Consider the following 13,208-nt stretch of genomic DNA (forward strand, 5'->3'; position numbering starts at 1 on the left):
GGGTGATCTGTCCCAGCATCGCAGCAGGAAGGAAAGCAGCATCCCATGGGGCCGGTGTGAGCAGAGGGACTCAGTCTGGTGGCAGCCCGTGCCTGCCACCCCAAACTCAGCAGCTGTGATTAGAATTTACTCCACTGTCAAGCCGGAATTGTACACATGTATTATGTTTGAAAGGAAAACTATCAAAAGATACCAATCTTAATTCAAAAAGTACCTTTCTTTCCAACATAAATATATTGTATCGGCTGGTTGAAGGTGAAAATCAGTAATTCATTAACGCCTGCCAGTCACTGAGAAGATGAGTAATGATTCACTGGCAGCTAATTTGGAAATGAAGTGGGGAAAACAAATCCCCAAGAGATGGCGCAAGGGGAGAGAATGTGAGTAATTGGCGGAAATGTGGGAACACTGTGAAGGAAGAGTCACAGGTCCTCCCAGCCTGTGAGCAGGCGTCAGTCAGGCATTGATCAGCCTGGCCTTGGAGCGCCGCCTCTGGGGTGAGTGGCTGGACTGGACCCGGCTTTTCTGCCTATCGCTACGATCCTGCTCAAGTCAGCAGGGGAAGGGGGGCGGGTCCCCGCACCCCATATGGCCCCCGTGGCCTGTGCTGATCAGCCAGCGTGAAGGAAGCTTGTCTGGGAGGAAGTTGTAGATGAGCTGCCCAGGGAGCATAAGAGGTTCCCGGGACCTCCATGGGGCGCCTGCTTACCGCCCATAGAGCGTCCATTTCCTTCTCTATGGGACTGAATCCTGGCCTCTCCTCATCCAAACAAAGGCTGCAAAGCGCCACTCGGGGCATTTCAGCATCTGCGGCACTCATTTCATCTCCTGATGCCCTGGGCGCCCTCTTGGTGTCCTGAGGAAAATGTGTCTGCGAGTCTGTAAAGAATGCGTCATTCCCGAGATCCGGGGATACAGATGGTGGTGTGGGTGGCTTTTCTTAATGGAAGGCTGGCATCAGGCGGTGAGAGGGGAAAGTCAGCAGGGGCTCAGCGTGTACCTCCAGTCTCGCAGAGATTGGCCTTCCTTGTGGCGACTTTGTCTCTTGAGGCTTGTTGGTGCTCCAGAGACACTTACCACAGCAGGCCCGTGACAGAGATGAGGCTGAGTTAGTGCCTCACCTCACTTCCGTCCCTACTGAAGCTGGCCCTGTCTCCCCTCCTTTCTTGGTCTACTTGCTGACCTGTCTCCGAGAGCTTGTTGAGGTCCAGCTCTACACCACGTCCTCTCCCTCACAGCCCAGCAGTGGACGCCGTTTCATTGAGCGGAGAGGGAGGAGGCCAGCTGCATCAAGCAGTGGTCCCAAAGCCTGTCTCTCAATACAGGACTCGGAACCCTGCTGTCACCATGTTGGCGCACCCCAAATGTCCAGCTGTTCCTACCAGTCCAGGGAGTGACTGTTGGCACCATCTCCATTTCAGACCCTGAAAACCATGACAAAAGGAGATTGAGTGACTTGTTCAGTAAGTGGCAGAGCCATCTCCTGCCTGCTCCAACCACCACGTCGCCTGGTGACTGCACCGGGTTTTCTTTCCAGAGACAACACTCGCCCACTCTGATCTGAGCACGTCGTCTGAACTAGAAGCCAATGAGTCACACACGAGATGCCTGCTTTTGAGAAGGACATCTGAGATTCTGCTTCCCTGGTGGCTCAGCTGGTAAAGAACCTGCTTGCCAATGCAGGAGATGCAACAGACGTGGGTTTGATCCCTGGGTCTGGCAGATCCCCTGGAGAAGGACATGGCAACCCACTCCAGTATTCTTGCCTGGAAAATTCCACGCACAGAGGAGCCTGGCGGGCTTCAGTCCATGGGGTCACAAAGAGTCAGACTCAACTGAACGGGTGCCCGCACATACACACACACATTCTGAGATTCCAGGCTTAAAAACACCCAGAACCAGACATCTCTCTCTTGGGCTGCTCATTCATTGATTCAACAAAGGGTTGGTATGTGGCCTTGCATTCTTATTGGGAGAAGCAAACATGAAAGCATAAATTAAAGAAATATGCAATTACAAAGGAAGCTATAACATAGTGACTGTTGCTTCTCTGATTGAGCAGCTAGGAGGGGTATCTGGAGAGTGATCCACTTGGCTAGAAGGAGCCAGCCAGGCGAAGTAGGGGAGAGAGTCCCAACCGGGAACCAGTTGTGCTCCAGGTTCAGCCCTGGAATGGTATTCATCGGTCTCAGTTCAGTTCAGTCACTCAGTCGTGTCTGACTTTGCGTCCCCATGAACCGCAGCACGCCAGGCCTCCCTGTCCATTGGTCTAGTATTAAAATTAACGCACCTAGTGGTTTCAAGGTGGCCTCTTAGGGTCTGACTCAATTCCTTGCATCACACGAGGGAACTGATCACTTAAAAGCTTAGTTAGTACCTTAATTGGAAGTGGAGCTAGGCCATTTCCAATTGCAGTTGCTGGGTTGTTCGGGTATACGGTGACATTTACTCTCCCATGCCATCCACCAGCAGGTGTTGGAGCGCCAGCAGCCAGGTCCTGGGGGGTTGATGATGTACAACTAATAGTATATGAGATGATGTGTCCTCTAGAGCTTAGAAACTGATTGGGGGCTCAGGTTCATATCTGTAGAACTGTTAACAAGGAAAGCCTGAGCTCAGTAGCCCACAAGCCTCTTAGAGCTAAGAGATTGGACTGGATACTCAGTAAGAGGTTTACCTCCTCTCCTGTGTGGACAATGTGTAGGGGGCAGGCAGTGAAGGCCTGTGAGTGGATAGCAGAGGAAAGAGCCTCAGTAAGCTGGAGGTTCCAGGGCCAACTTAATGAAAGAGGACCCATGGGCTGGGCTTCACAGAGGAGGCAGTATTTGGTTCAGTGACAAGAAACACAGGCCATGCTTTGCTCTGTAACTGTTAACCACAGCATTTCACCAAAGGGGGTGGTGGTACAAAGCATGGTGGACATGCTGTGTTTGTCAGATGGAGAATGGGTATAACTGGAAAGCCACAAGGAGGGCTGTCCCTGATCTTATCTGAAGAAGGTGGTCAGGTGGTCTTCTTGCAAGATCTTTAAGATTATTTCCTTGGATGATGTACCAGGTCAATTTGGTGTGCTGTGTATGGTGTCTTAGAGCTGTATTGCATTGCCTTTTACCACCAGAATCACAGTCAGAATTCTCCTCCTTCTGCTCCAGGTAGTAGGAGCCTGTTTAGATGTGACAGCAGCAACAGCTCATCTCACCTTTGCACATTCTTCATGTCAGCACCATTCTTCTGCCTCAGCAAGGATGCATCTAATAATTAACCATAGATAGTAGAGCAAAATGATGCAAAAAATTTTCAGAAATTCAGATCAACCATGATAATACTGTTACTAGAAATAATGAGAGCGCAACTAAGAATTTGCTCATATAAGAAAACTTTAAGGTGGACCCAGTACTAGAATATAAAAAGGTCTTGACAGGCTGAGGAATGAAATGCAGATGATCAGAATTATGTATATAGATCTCACAGTAGTCCCCAGAAATCACACGTACAAGTATGGGATGTGAAAAATCTGATGTGGAAAAAGTCAGGATTTTAGTAAACTGAATTTAATTTGGGTCAACTCCTCAAAATGACTGCTCAAAAACCAGAAAAAGCTAGAGAAGGGAGGTGATAGACCCGAAGGGACATGGTGGGACATGGAGTGGGCAGCCAGGTGAGAAGCACTGTAAGGAACTGGGACATTTAGCCTGGAGCAGAGAAGGCTCAGAAATGCCAGGTGACTGCTTTTGATAATGGAAAAGCCATGAGATTCAGGTAAATTACACCTATCTGTTTGGTATCAAGAAGTGCCAGTGTCAGAGCTGCCTGGCAGGAGCTTCAGGAAAAGCGGTCTTGGTATCACAAAGAACTGCCCCGTGGTCAGAACCCCCAAGACAAGATGGGCAGGGGGGAGGGCACAGCAGGTGGAGCGAGGGCTGTGGGGGTGAGGCAAACCAGGAGGCGATGTGTAAGGCCCCTCGGACCGAGGCCACAGTTTTTGTGATGCTGGGAAAAGCAAGAAACAAATGACTTCCAAGTGGAAAAAAATCTACCTGTTTATTAAGGGAAAGAGAGGAAAAACGAGAGTTCACAAAAGTGAAAATGTGCTCCATGTAATAACTTAGGTTTTCATAAAATTATCATGTTTATTATATTAAACTTAGGGGTTGACCGTATTTAGGCAGTTCCAACATTTCTAATTTAATTTGTTTCAGAACTTGTAGGGGTTTTGTATTAATGACAAATAAGTTGTTGTTTAGTCACTAAGTTGTGTCCGACTCTTTGCGACCCCCATGGACTGTAGCCCGCCAGGCTCCTCTGTCCATGGGATTTCCCAGGCAAGAACGGAGAGGGTTGCCATTTCCTTTTCCTGGGGATATTCCCAACCCAGAGATCAAACCCTTGTCTCCTGCATTGACAGGCAGATTCTTTACGACTGCGTCACCTAGGAAAGCCCAGCAAATAAATAGGAACAGCTATATTTTCTGAGCCCTTACTATGTAGCAGGTTTTGTGCTAACTTGTTAGGTTGTTAACTTACTCTGCTTTTCTAGTTCCTGTGGGGCTAGGTATTACAGATGAAGTGACTGAGTCTCAGAGAAGTTAGGTAAACTACCCAAAGTCACACAGTGAGAAGCGGCAGAGCCTGGAGGGTTCACACCCCGGCCTCTGATTCCACTCCCTCATCTCCATGCTGTGTGTACACTGAAGCGTCTCTTAACATTCTGCAAGTTCTTGTGTGCATGTGGAGAGGAAGGAAGGGTATATTTTGGTGGGTACATATCAGGAAAGGTCTTACAAGGGAGGTGGCCGGCATTTCGTGCATCTAGGTGTCTGGTCTCCAAGGGCAAAGAAAGATGAGGGGACGTCTATGGTGTAGGAGGAGTAACTGGTCACTGTGGCTCAGGCTCCCAGGTACCTGGGAGGAGGAGGAGAGCTCACGTCTGTTTAATGCAGCCCTGCCAGGAAAACCTCAGAGGAGAGTTATCCTGGAAAATGAAGAATTGCAAACACAATCTGATTGTATTTGAAAGCTACTGTATCTGCGGTGTTTGAACCAATTGACAGGAAGAGACAGAATTTCCAGCAAGGCTGCCAGCAGTCCTTCTCAGCACAAGGTATAGAGTAACCCTGGCATTCCAGGCTCTTCATGGACTAGAAAGGTCAGGATCAATTTCTGTGAAACACTTGGAGGCCTTACATCCAGGTCTGCTGCTCAGGAGGCCAGTTCCACCCTCCCCCTCCTCTCCTCCCACCTCCTTTATAGAGAAGCTGTCTTAGGGGGGTGTCTCAGTACATTCAAGGAGGGGCACCTAGAGAGCAGAGCCTGCAGGCAGGGGAGTATCTCAGGAAGGAGGTGCTCCCTGCCCGTCTGGACCAAAGAGGGCTGCTCCCTGAGGCTTGTCTGGATTTCACCCCGCCCCCCTCATTTTAGAAACTGCCTTTTCTGAATGTTACAGGCTTTTTAGCAGCTTTCCAAAGAACTCTGCTTGGAGGAGACGTCTGCTTGGCTCCTGGGCCTGTAGATCTCAAGAAAGGGTTGATCTGTAAGTCAGCCTTGACATCCAGAAAGCCAAAGAAAATACACTCTTTCAGGGAATGCTTTAAAAAATAAAATTAGGTTGACTTGTTTCTGTATTCTGTAATAGAAAGAACCTGTTCTCCTGGTGTCATAAACATGTTCAATAAGCACATGAGAAGCTGCTCCTTTCCTCTCTTTGACCCGGGTCTCTGTGAGTTTTTTTTGCAGCCTCCAGAGGGACTCGTGCCAGTATTGGTGCTGTTGTTGTCTGTGGCTCCAGGAATGGGCAATAGTTTATCATTGTGTAATAAATTCAGTAAAAGAAAGAACATCTCCACTGTTGTATTAATAACTCCTCCTTACCACTGAGCCTTAGAAATCATCACTCCTCTCCCCCTAGAATTTTAAGATACATTTTTCTCCATTTGCTTCACAAGTAAAGACTGGCAGGCTTTTGTTCTGTCGGAGCTGTTAAGAGGCAGAAGGAAAGGGACAGCAGCGCTGCACACATAAACCATTCGATTTAAAGGCTCAGTACAGATTTTTAAAAAATCATTAGGAAACAAGCTGCCTGTGTGGGTTTTAAAAAATACCAGTCAGCTTATTCAGAGGTCAAATTATATAATTTTCTAATCTCTTACATCTCTCAGATGCCATGTTCACCATCAAACCATTTTGATAACCTGAGCCAGTAGCTTCCAGGAGAAATTAACAAGAGTTTCATTTAAGTCAACGTTTTTTTAAACTGCAGGTCATGGTTTATTCAGTTCAATTCAGTTGCTCAGTCGTGTCCGACTCTTTGCGACGCCATGAACCGCAGCACGCCAGGCCTCCCTGTCCATCACTAACTCCCAGAGTTTACCCAAACTCATGTCCATTGGGTCAGTGATGCCATCCAGCTATCTCATCCTCTGTTGGCCCCTTCTCCTCCTGCCCTCAATCTTTCCCAGTATCAGGGTGTTTTCAAAAGAATCAGCTCCTCGCATGAGATGGCCCAAGTATTGGAATTTCAGCTTCAACATCAGTCCTTCCAATGCACACCCAGGACTGCTCTCCTTTAGGATGGACCGGTTGGATCTCCTTGTAGTCCAAGGGACTCTCAAGAGTCTTCTCCAACACCACAGTTTATTAGTGTCTGTAAAATCAGTTTAGTGGGTCACAGCCTTGCATTAAGAAAAAGAGAGACAAATAGAGAATGTCCTTGTTTTTCTAGCAACATGAATGCTCTCCGGTCCTATTGTTTGAATGTGTATATTTACACATATCATCATCTATATGTGCATATCAGGTGACCATGCAAAATGTATTTCTTACTAGGAGTTGTGATCAAAAAAGTCTGAAAGCCACTTGTGTTCCCCGAGGATGTGGATGTACTAGGTCCCTAATGTCCATCCTTGAGTACTCAGTGTTCTTAATATGTAGCTCATCTTTTCCTATCAGTAATCCCTGTTGATGCAAATAATCAATAAACAACCTATAATAAGGGATAGAAGAGAGTTTTATCCAAGCCACACTGAGGACTATAGTCCAGGAGACAGCCTCTTAGTAGCTCTGAGGAATTGGTCTGGAAGAAGCGTGGTTTTCAGCACCATGCTTTTTATATTTCATCAGAGCAAAGAACATATACCAAGCATGACAGGGCTACATCCCTTCAAGGTTTCAAAAGAGATAGATTAGCACAAAGTGGACATTCTTTTGGATATTGTTGTTGTTGTTTTTCCTGGCCAAGCGACACGGCTTATGGGATCTTACTGCCCTGACCCAGGATTAAACCCTGGCCCCAGCAGTGAAAGCACAGACTCCTAACCACTGGACCTCCAGGGAATTCCCTGGATACTGAAAGCAGATGTACAATGGATGATAAACAGATCATAAGAAAGGTTGTTCTATTTAATATAAACTTCAGGCTAAATTATGTACAAGCTGGAATGACTTACCCTTACCTCAATATGTGAAAATTTTCTTCTGTCATCCTAAATGCCAATTCTACCCTCAGCCTAATACCATGTTATGGTTTCCTATAATCTGCCACATTTTTAATTACTGTTGCTGATACATATACCTCAACTTCCTCCTCTCTTCTTATTCAGGACATACTTTTGACGATTTATTGTCATTTTGCTTTGGTTCCGGCTCTTCATTCTTTCTGGAGTTAGTTCTCCACTGATCTCCAGTAGCATATTGGGCACCTACCAACCAGGGGAGTTCATCTTTCAGTGTCCTATCTTTTTGCCTTTAAATACTGTTCAGTGATCAATGCAAAGAAATAGAGGAAAACAATAGAATGGGAAAGACTAGAGATCACTTCAAGAAAATTACAGATTCCAAGGGAAATTTTCATGCACGGATGGGCTCAATAAAGGACAGAAATGGTATGGACCTAACAGAAGCAGAAGACATTAAGAAGAGGTGGCAAGAATACACAGAAGAATTGTACAAAAAAGATCTTCATGACCCAGATAATCATGATGGTGTGATCACTCACCTAGAGCCAGACATCCTGGAATGCCAAATAAAGTGGGCCTTAGGAAGCATCACTATAAACAAAGCTAGTGGAGGTGATGGAATTCCAGTTGAGCTATTTCAAATCCTAAAAGATGATGCTGTGAAAGTACTTCACTCAATATGCCAGCAACTTTGGAAAACTCAGCATGGCCACAGGGCTGGAAAAGGTCAGTTTTCATTCCAGTCCCAAAGAAAGGCAATGCCAGAGAATGTTCAAACTACCGTACAATTACACTCATCTCACACACTGGCAAAGTAATGCTCAAAATTCTCCAAGCCAGGCTTCAACAGTACATGAACTGTGAAATTCCAGATATTCAAGCTGGATTTAGAAAAGGCAGAGAACCAAGGAATAAAATTGCCAACATCCACTGGATCATCAAAAAGGCAAGAGAGTTCCAGAAAAACATCTGCTCTACTGACTATGCCAAAGCCTTTGACTGTGTGGATCACAACAAACTGTGGGAAATTCTTCAAGAGATGGGAATACCAGACCACTTGACCTGCCTGCTGAGAAACCTGTATGTAGGTCAGGAAGCAACAGTTAGAACTGGACATGGAACAACAGACTGGTTCCAAATCGGGACAGGAGTACGACAAAGCTGTATATTTTCACCCTGCTTATTTAACTTATATGCAGAGTACATTATGAGAAACACTGGACTGGATGAAGCACAGGCTGGAATCACGATTGCCAGGAGAAATATCAATAACCTCAGACATGCAGATGACACCACCCTTATGGCAGAAAGCGAAGAAGAACTAAAGAGCCTCTTGATGAAAGTGAAAGAGGAGAGTGAAAAAGTTGGCTTAAAACTCAACATTCAGAAAACTAAGATCATGGCATCCGGTCCCATCACTTCGTGGCAAATAGATGGGGAAAAGGTGGAAACAGTTCAGTTCAGTTCAGTTCAGTCGCTCAGTTGTGTCCGACTCTTTGTGACCCCATGAACCGCAGCACGTCAGGCCTCCCTGTCTGTCACCAACTCCCAGGGTCCACCCAAACCCATGTCCATCGAGTCAGTGATGCCATCCAGCCATCTCATCCTCTGTCGGCCCCTTCTCCTCCTGCCCTCAATCTTTCCCAGCATCAGGGTCTTTTCCAATGAGTCAACTCTTTGCATGAGGTGGCCAAAGTATTGGAGTTTCAGCTTCAACATCAGTCCTTCCAATGAACACCCAGGACTGATCTCCTTTAGGATGGACTGGTTGGATCTCCTTGTAGTCCAAGGGACTCGCAAGAGTCTTCTCCAATACTACAGTTCAAAAGCATCAATTCTTTGGTGCTCAGCTTTCTTTATAGTCCAACTCTCACATCCATACATGACCACTGGAAAAACCATAGCCTTGACTAGACGGACCTTTGTTGACAAAGTAATGTCTCTGCTTTTTAATATGCTGTCTAGGTTAGTCATAACTTTCCTTCCAAGGAGTAAGCGTCTTTTAATTTCATTGCTGGAATCACCATCTGCAGTGATTTTGGAGCCCAGAAGAATAAAGTCAGCCACTGTTTCCACTGTTTGCCCATCTATCTGCCATGAAGTGATGGGACCGGATGCCATGATCTTAGTTTTCTGAATGTTGAGCTTTAAGCCAACTTTTTCACTCTTCTCTTTCACTTTCATCAAGAGGCTCTTTAGTTCTTCTTCGCTTTCTGCCATAAGGGTGGTGTCATCTGCATGTCTGAGGTTATTGATGTTTCTCCCGGCAATCTTGATTCCAGTCTGTGCTTCCTCCAGCCCAGCGTTTCTCATGATATACTCTGCATATAAGTTAAATAAGCAGGGTGAAAATATACAGCTTTGTCGTACTCCTGTCCCGATTTGGAACCAGTCTGTTGTTCCATGTCCAGTTCTAACTGTTGCTTCCTGACCTACATACAGGTTTCTCAAGAGGCAGGTCAGATGGTCTGGTATTCCCACCTCTTGAAGAATTTCCCACAGTTTGTTGTGATCCACACAGTCAAAGGCTTTGGTGTAGTCAATAAAGCAGAAATAGATGTTTTTCTGGTACTCTCTTGCTTTTTCGATGATCCAGTGGATGTTGGCAATTTGATCTCTGGTTCCTCTGCCTTTTCTAAAACCACCTTGAACATCTGCAAGTTCATGGTTCACGTATTGCTGAAGCCTGGCTTGGAGAATTTTAAGCATTACTTTACTAGCGTGTGAGATGAGTGCAATTGTGCGGTAGTTTGAGCATTCTTTGGTGTTGTCTTTCTTTGGGACTGGAATGAAAACTGACCCTTTCCAGTCCTGTGGCCACTGCTGAGTTTTCCATATTTCCTGGTGTATTGAGTGCAGCACTTTCACAGCGTCATCTTTCGGGATTTGAAATAGCTCAACTGGAATTCCATCACCTCCACTAGCTTTGTTTGTAGTGATGCTTCCTAAGGCCCACTTGACTTCACATTCCAAGATGTCTGGCTCTAGGTGAGTGATCACACCATCGTGATTATCTGGGTCATGAAGATCTTTTTTGTACAGTTCTTCTGTATATTCTTGCCACCTCTTCTTAATATCTTCTGCTTCTGTGAGGTCCCTACCCTTTCTGTCCTTTATTGAGCCCATCCTTGCATGAAATGTTCCCTTGGTATCTCTGATTTTCTTGAAGAGATCTCTAGTCTTTCCCAATCTGTTGTTTTCCTCTATTTCTTTGCATTGATCGCTGAGGAAGGCTTTCTTATCTCTCTTTGCTATTCTTTGGAACTCTGCATTCAGATGGGAATATCTTTCATTTTCTCCTTTGCTTTTCGCTTCTCTTCTCTTCCCAGCTATCTGTAAGGCCTCCTCAGACAGCCATTTTGCTTTTTTGCATTTCTTTTCCATGGGGATTGTCTTGATCCCTTGTCTGCTGTACAATGTCACGAACCTCTGTCCATAGTTTATCAGGCACTCTGTCTATCGGATCTAGTCCCTTAAATCTATTTGTCACTTCTACTGTATACTCATAAGGGATTTGATCTAGGTCATACCTGAATGGACTAGTGGTTTTCCTTACTTTCTTCAATTTAAGTCTGAATTTGACAATAAGCATTTCATGATCTGAGCCACAGTCTGCTCCCGGTTTGTTTTTGCTGGCGGTATAGACCTTCTCCATCCTAGATAGCATATTTAAAAGCAGAGACGTTACTTTGCCAACAAAAGTCCGTCTAGTCAAGGCTGTGGTTTTTCCAGTGGTCATGTATGGATGTGAGAGTTGGACGGTGAGGAAAGCTGAGCGCCGCAGAATTGATGCTTTTGAACTGTGGTGTTGGAGAAGACTCTTGAGAGTCCCTTGGACTGCAAGGAGATCCAATCAATCCATCCTAAAAGAGATCAATCCTGGGTGTTCACTGGAAGGACTGATGTTGAAGCTGAAACTCCAATACTTTGGCCACCTCATGAGAAGAGTTGACTCATTGGAAAAGACCCTAATGCTGGGTAGGATTGGGGGCAGGAGAAGGGGACGACAGAGGATGAGATGGTTGGATGGCATCATCAACTCGGTGGACATGGGTTTGGGTGGACCCCAGGAGTTGGTGATGGACAGGGAGCCCTGCCGTGCTGCGGTTCATGCGGTCGCAAAGAGTCGGACATGACTGAGCGACTGAACTGAACTGAATACTCACTTATGTTTCCCACATATTTACATCTTCTGTTGTCTTTCATTCCTGCCTGTACCTCAGGGCTTCCATGAGTTCATTTTTCTTTATCTCCTTAGTGCAGTTTTGCCAGTGAAAAGTTTTTATTGTTTGAAAGTGCCATAATTTTTTACATTTTTAAATTGACATTGTTGAAATATTGCTTACATTCAATAAAAGGAACTCACTTTCAGTGTGCAGTTTGATGAGTCTTGACAGTTTTATATACCCGTGGAACCACTATCACTCTCAAAATATATCCTAAAAGTTCCCTTGTACCTCATCCCAATTAATCCCCCACCCTAGCCCCTAGGTCCGAATAAACATTGATCTGCTTTTTCTCAAAAGTTAGATTTATCTTTTCTAGAGCTTCAGATAAGTAGAAGAGATACTGTGTTCTTTTGTGTCTGAGACCGGACTTGCCTGGTGGCTCAGACTGTATGACGTCTGCCTATAATGTGGGAGACCCGGGTTCAATCCCTGGATCAGGAAAATCTCCTGGAGAAGGAAATGGCAACCTACTCCAGACACTTTGTGTCTGAAGAGTAGAAGGTGGTCTGACAGGTGTATGTTTAACCTTATCAGAAACTTCCCAGCTCTTTCCCAAAGTGACCCGCCCTTTGTACATCTTAGATCTTTTCACAATATCCACTGTTTCTTATGTATTTATTTCTTATGTTCCAATCTCATCTCTTTTGCTTAATTTTGAGTGTTTTTTCTTCTGACCCATCTTCCATTTCTGTCTTCAGTATTGTCTGATCTGCTGTTCTGCCCATCTATTGAATTTTTTAATGCAGTATATTGTATTATTGTTTTTGCGGTTCCAGAGTTTCCAGAGTTTACTTTATAGTTTCCAGTTCTCAGCCACTTTTCCATCCTGTCCGTTAATTCCATGAACATATTAAGTAAAATTATTGTGAAGTTGGTGTCTGATGTCACCATTATTGGAATCCTCTGTCTGTCTTTCTCTTCTCAGTTGTCTTTCTTGGTTTTAAACATATAAATGCCTGGTTTGGGGGTTTTTTTTGGAGGTATAGTTGATTTACAACATTATATTGTTTTCAGATGTACAATATAGCGATTCAAAATTATTATAGATTATATTCCATTTATAGTTATTATAAATGCTTGGTTATTTTTGACTGAATGTTGCAAATTGAAAATAGAGGGCTTTCCCTGGTGGTCCAGTGGTAAAGAATCCACCTTGCAATGCAGGGGGCTTGGATTCAATCCCTGGTCAGGGAACTAAGATCCGATATGCTGCTGAGCAACCAAGCCGGCACTCAGCAACTACTGAGCCTGCACGCCATAACCAGAGAATCTGTGTGCTGCAATGAAAGATCCTAGTGCAGCCTAATTAGTTAACTATTTTTTAAAAAAGAAAGAAAGTTGAAGTTGTACAGAGATTTAGGTTGACTTGAGACTACAAGGTCTGCATTATTTCTAGTTCATCCTTTGCACCCAGATCCAAGCCTGGGTTTCTTTTTTTTACCAGAGCTCCATCTCCTTGGCCAGCCCTCAGTTTTTGTTCTCTAGCCTGTGAGTCCGCCAAGCTCAGCTCAGGCTCTCTGCCTCTCAG

The 13,208-nt window shown here is 45.1% G+C and overlaps 1 protein-coding gene across 16 annotated transcripts in view; it reads left to right on the forward strand.

Moving 5' to 3' along the window:
• The window catches only part of RPTOR (regulatory associated protein of MTOR complex 1), a 315,148-nt gene that overhangs the window by 192,876 nt on the left and 109,064 nt on the right, over nucleotides 1-13,208 (forward strand). The window lies entirely within an intron of this gene.

Source organism: Giraffa tippelskirchi, chromosome 3, assembly GCF_054371585.1.
Source record: "Giraffa tippelskirchi isolate mGirTip1 chromosome 3, T2T-mGirTip1v1.2.pri, whole genome shotgun sequence".
NCBI lineage: Eukaryota > Metazoa > Chordata > Mammalia > Artiodactyla > Giraffidae > Giraffa > Giraffa tippelskirchi.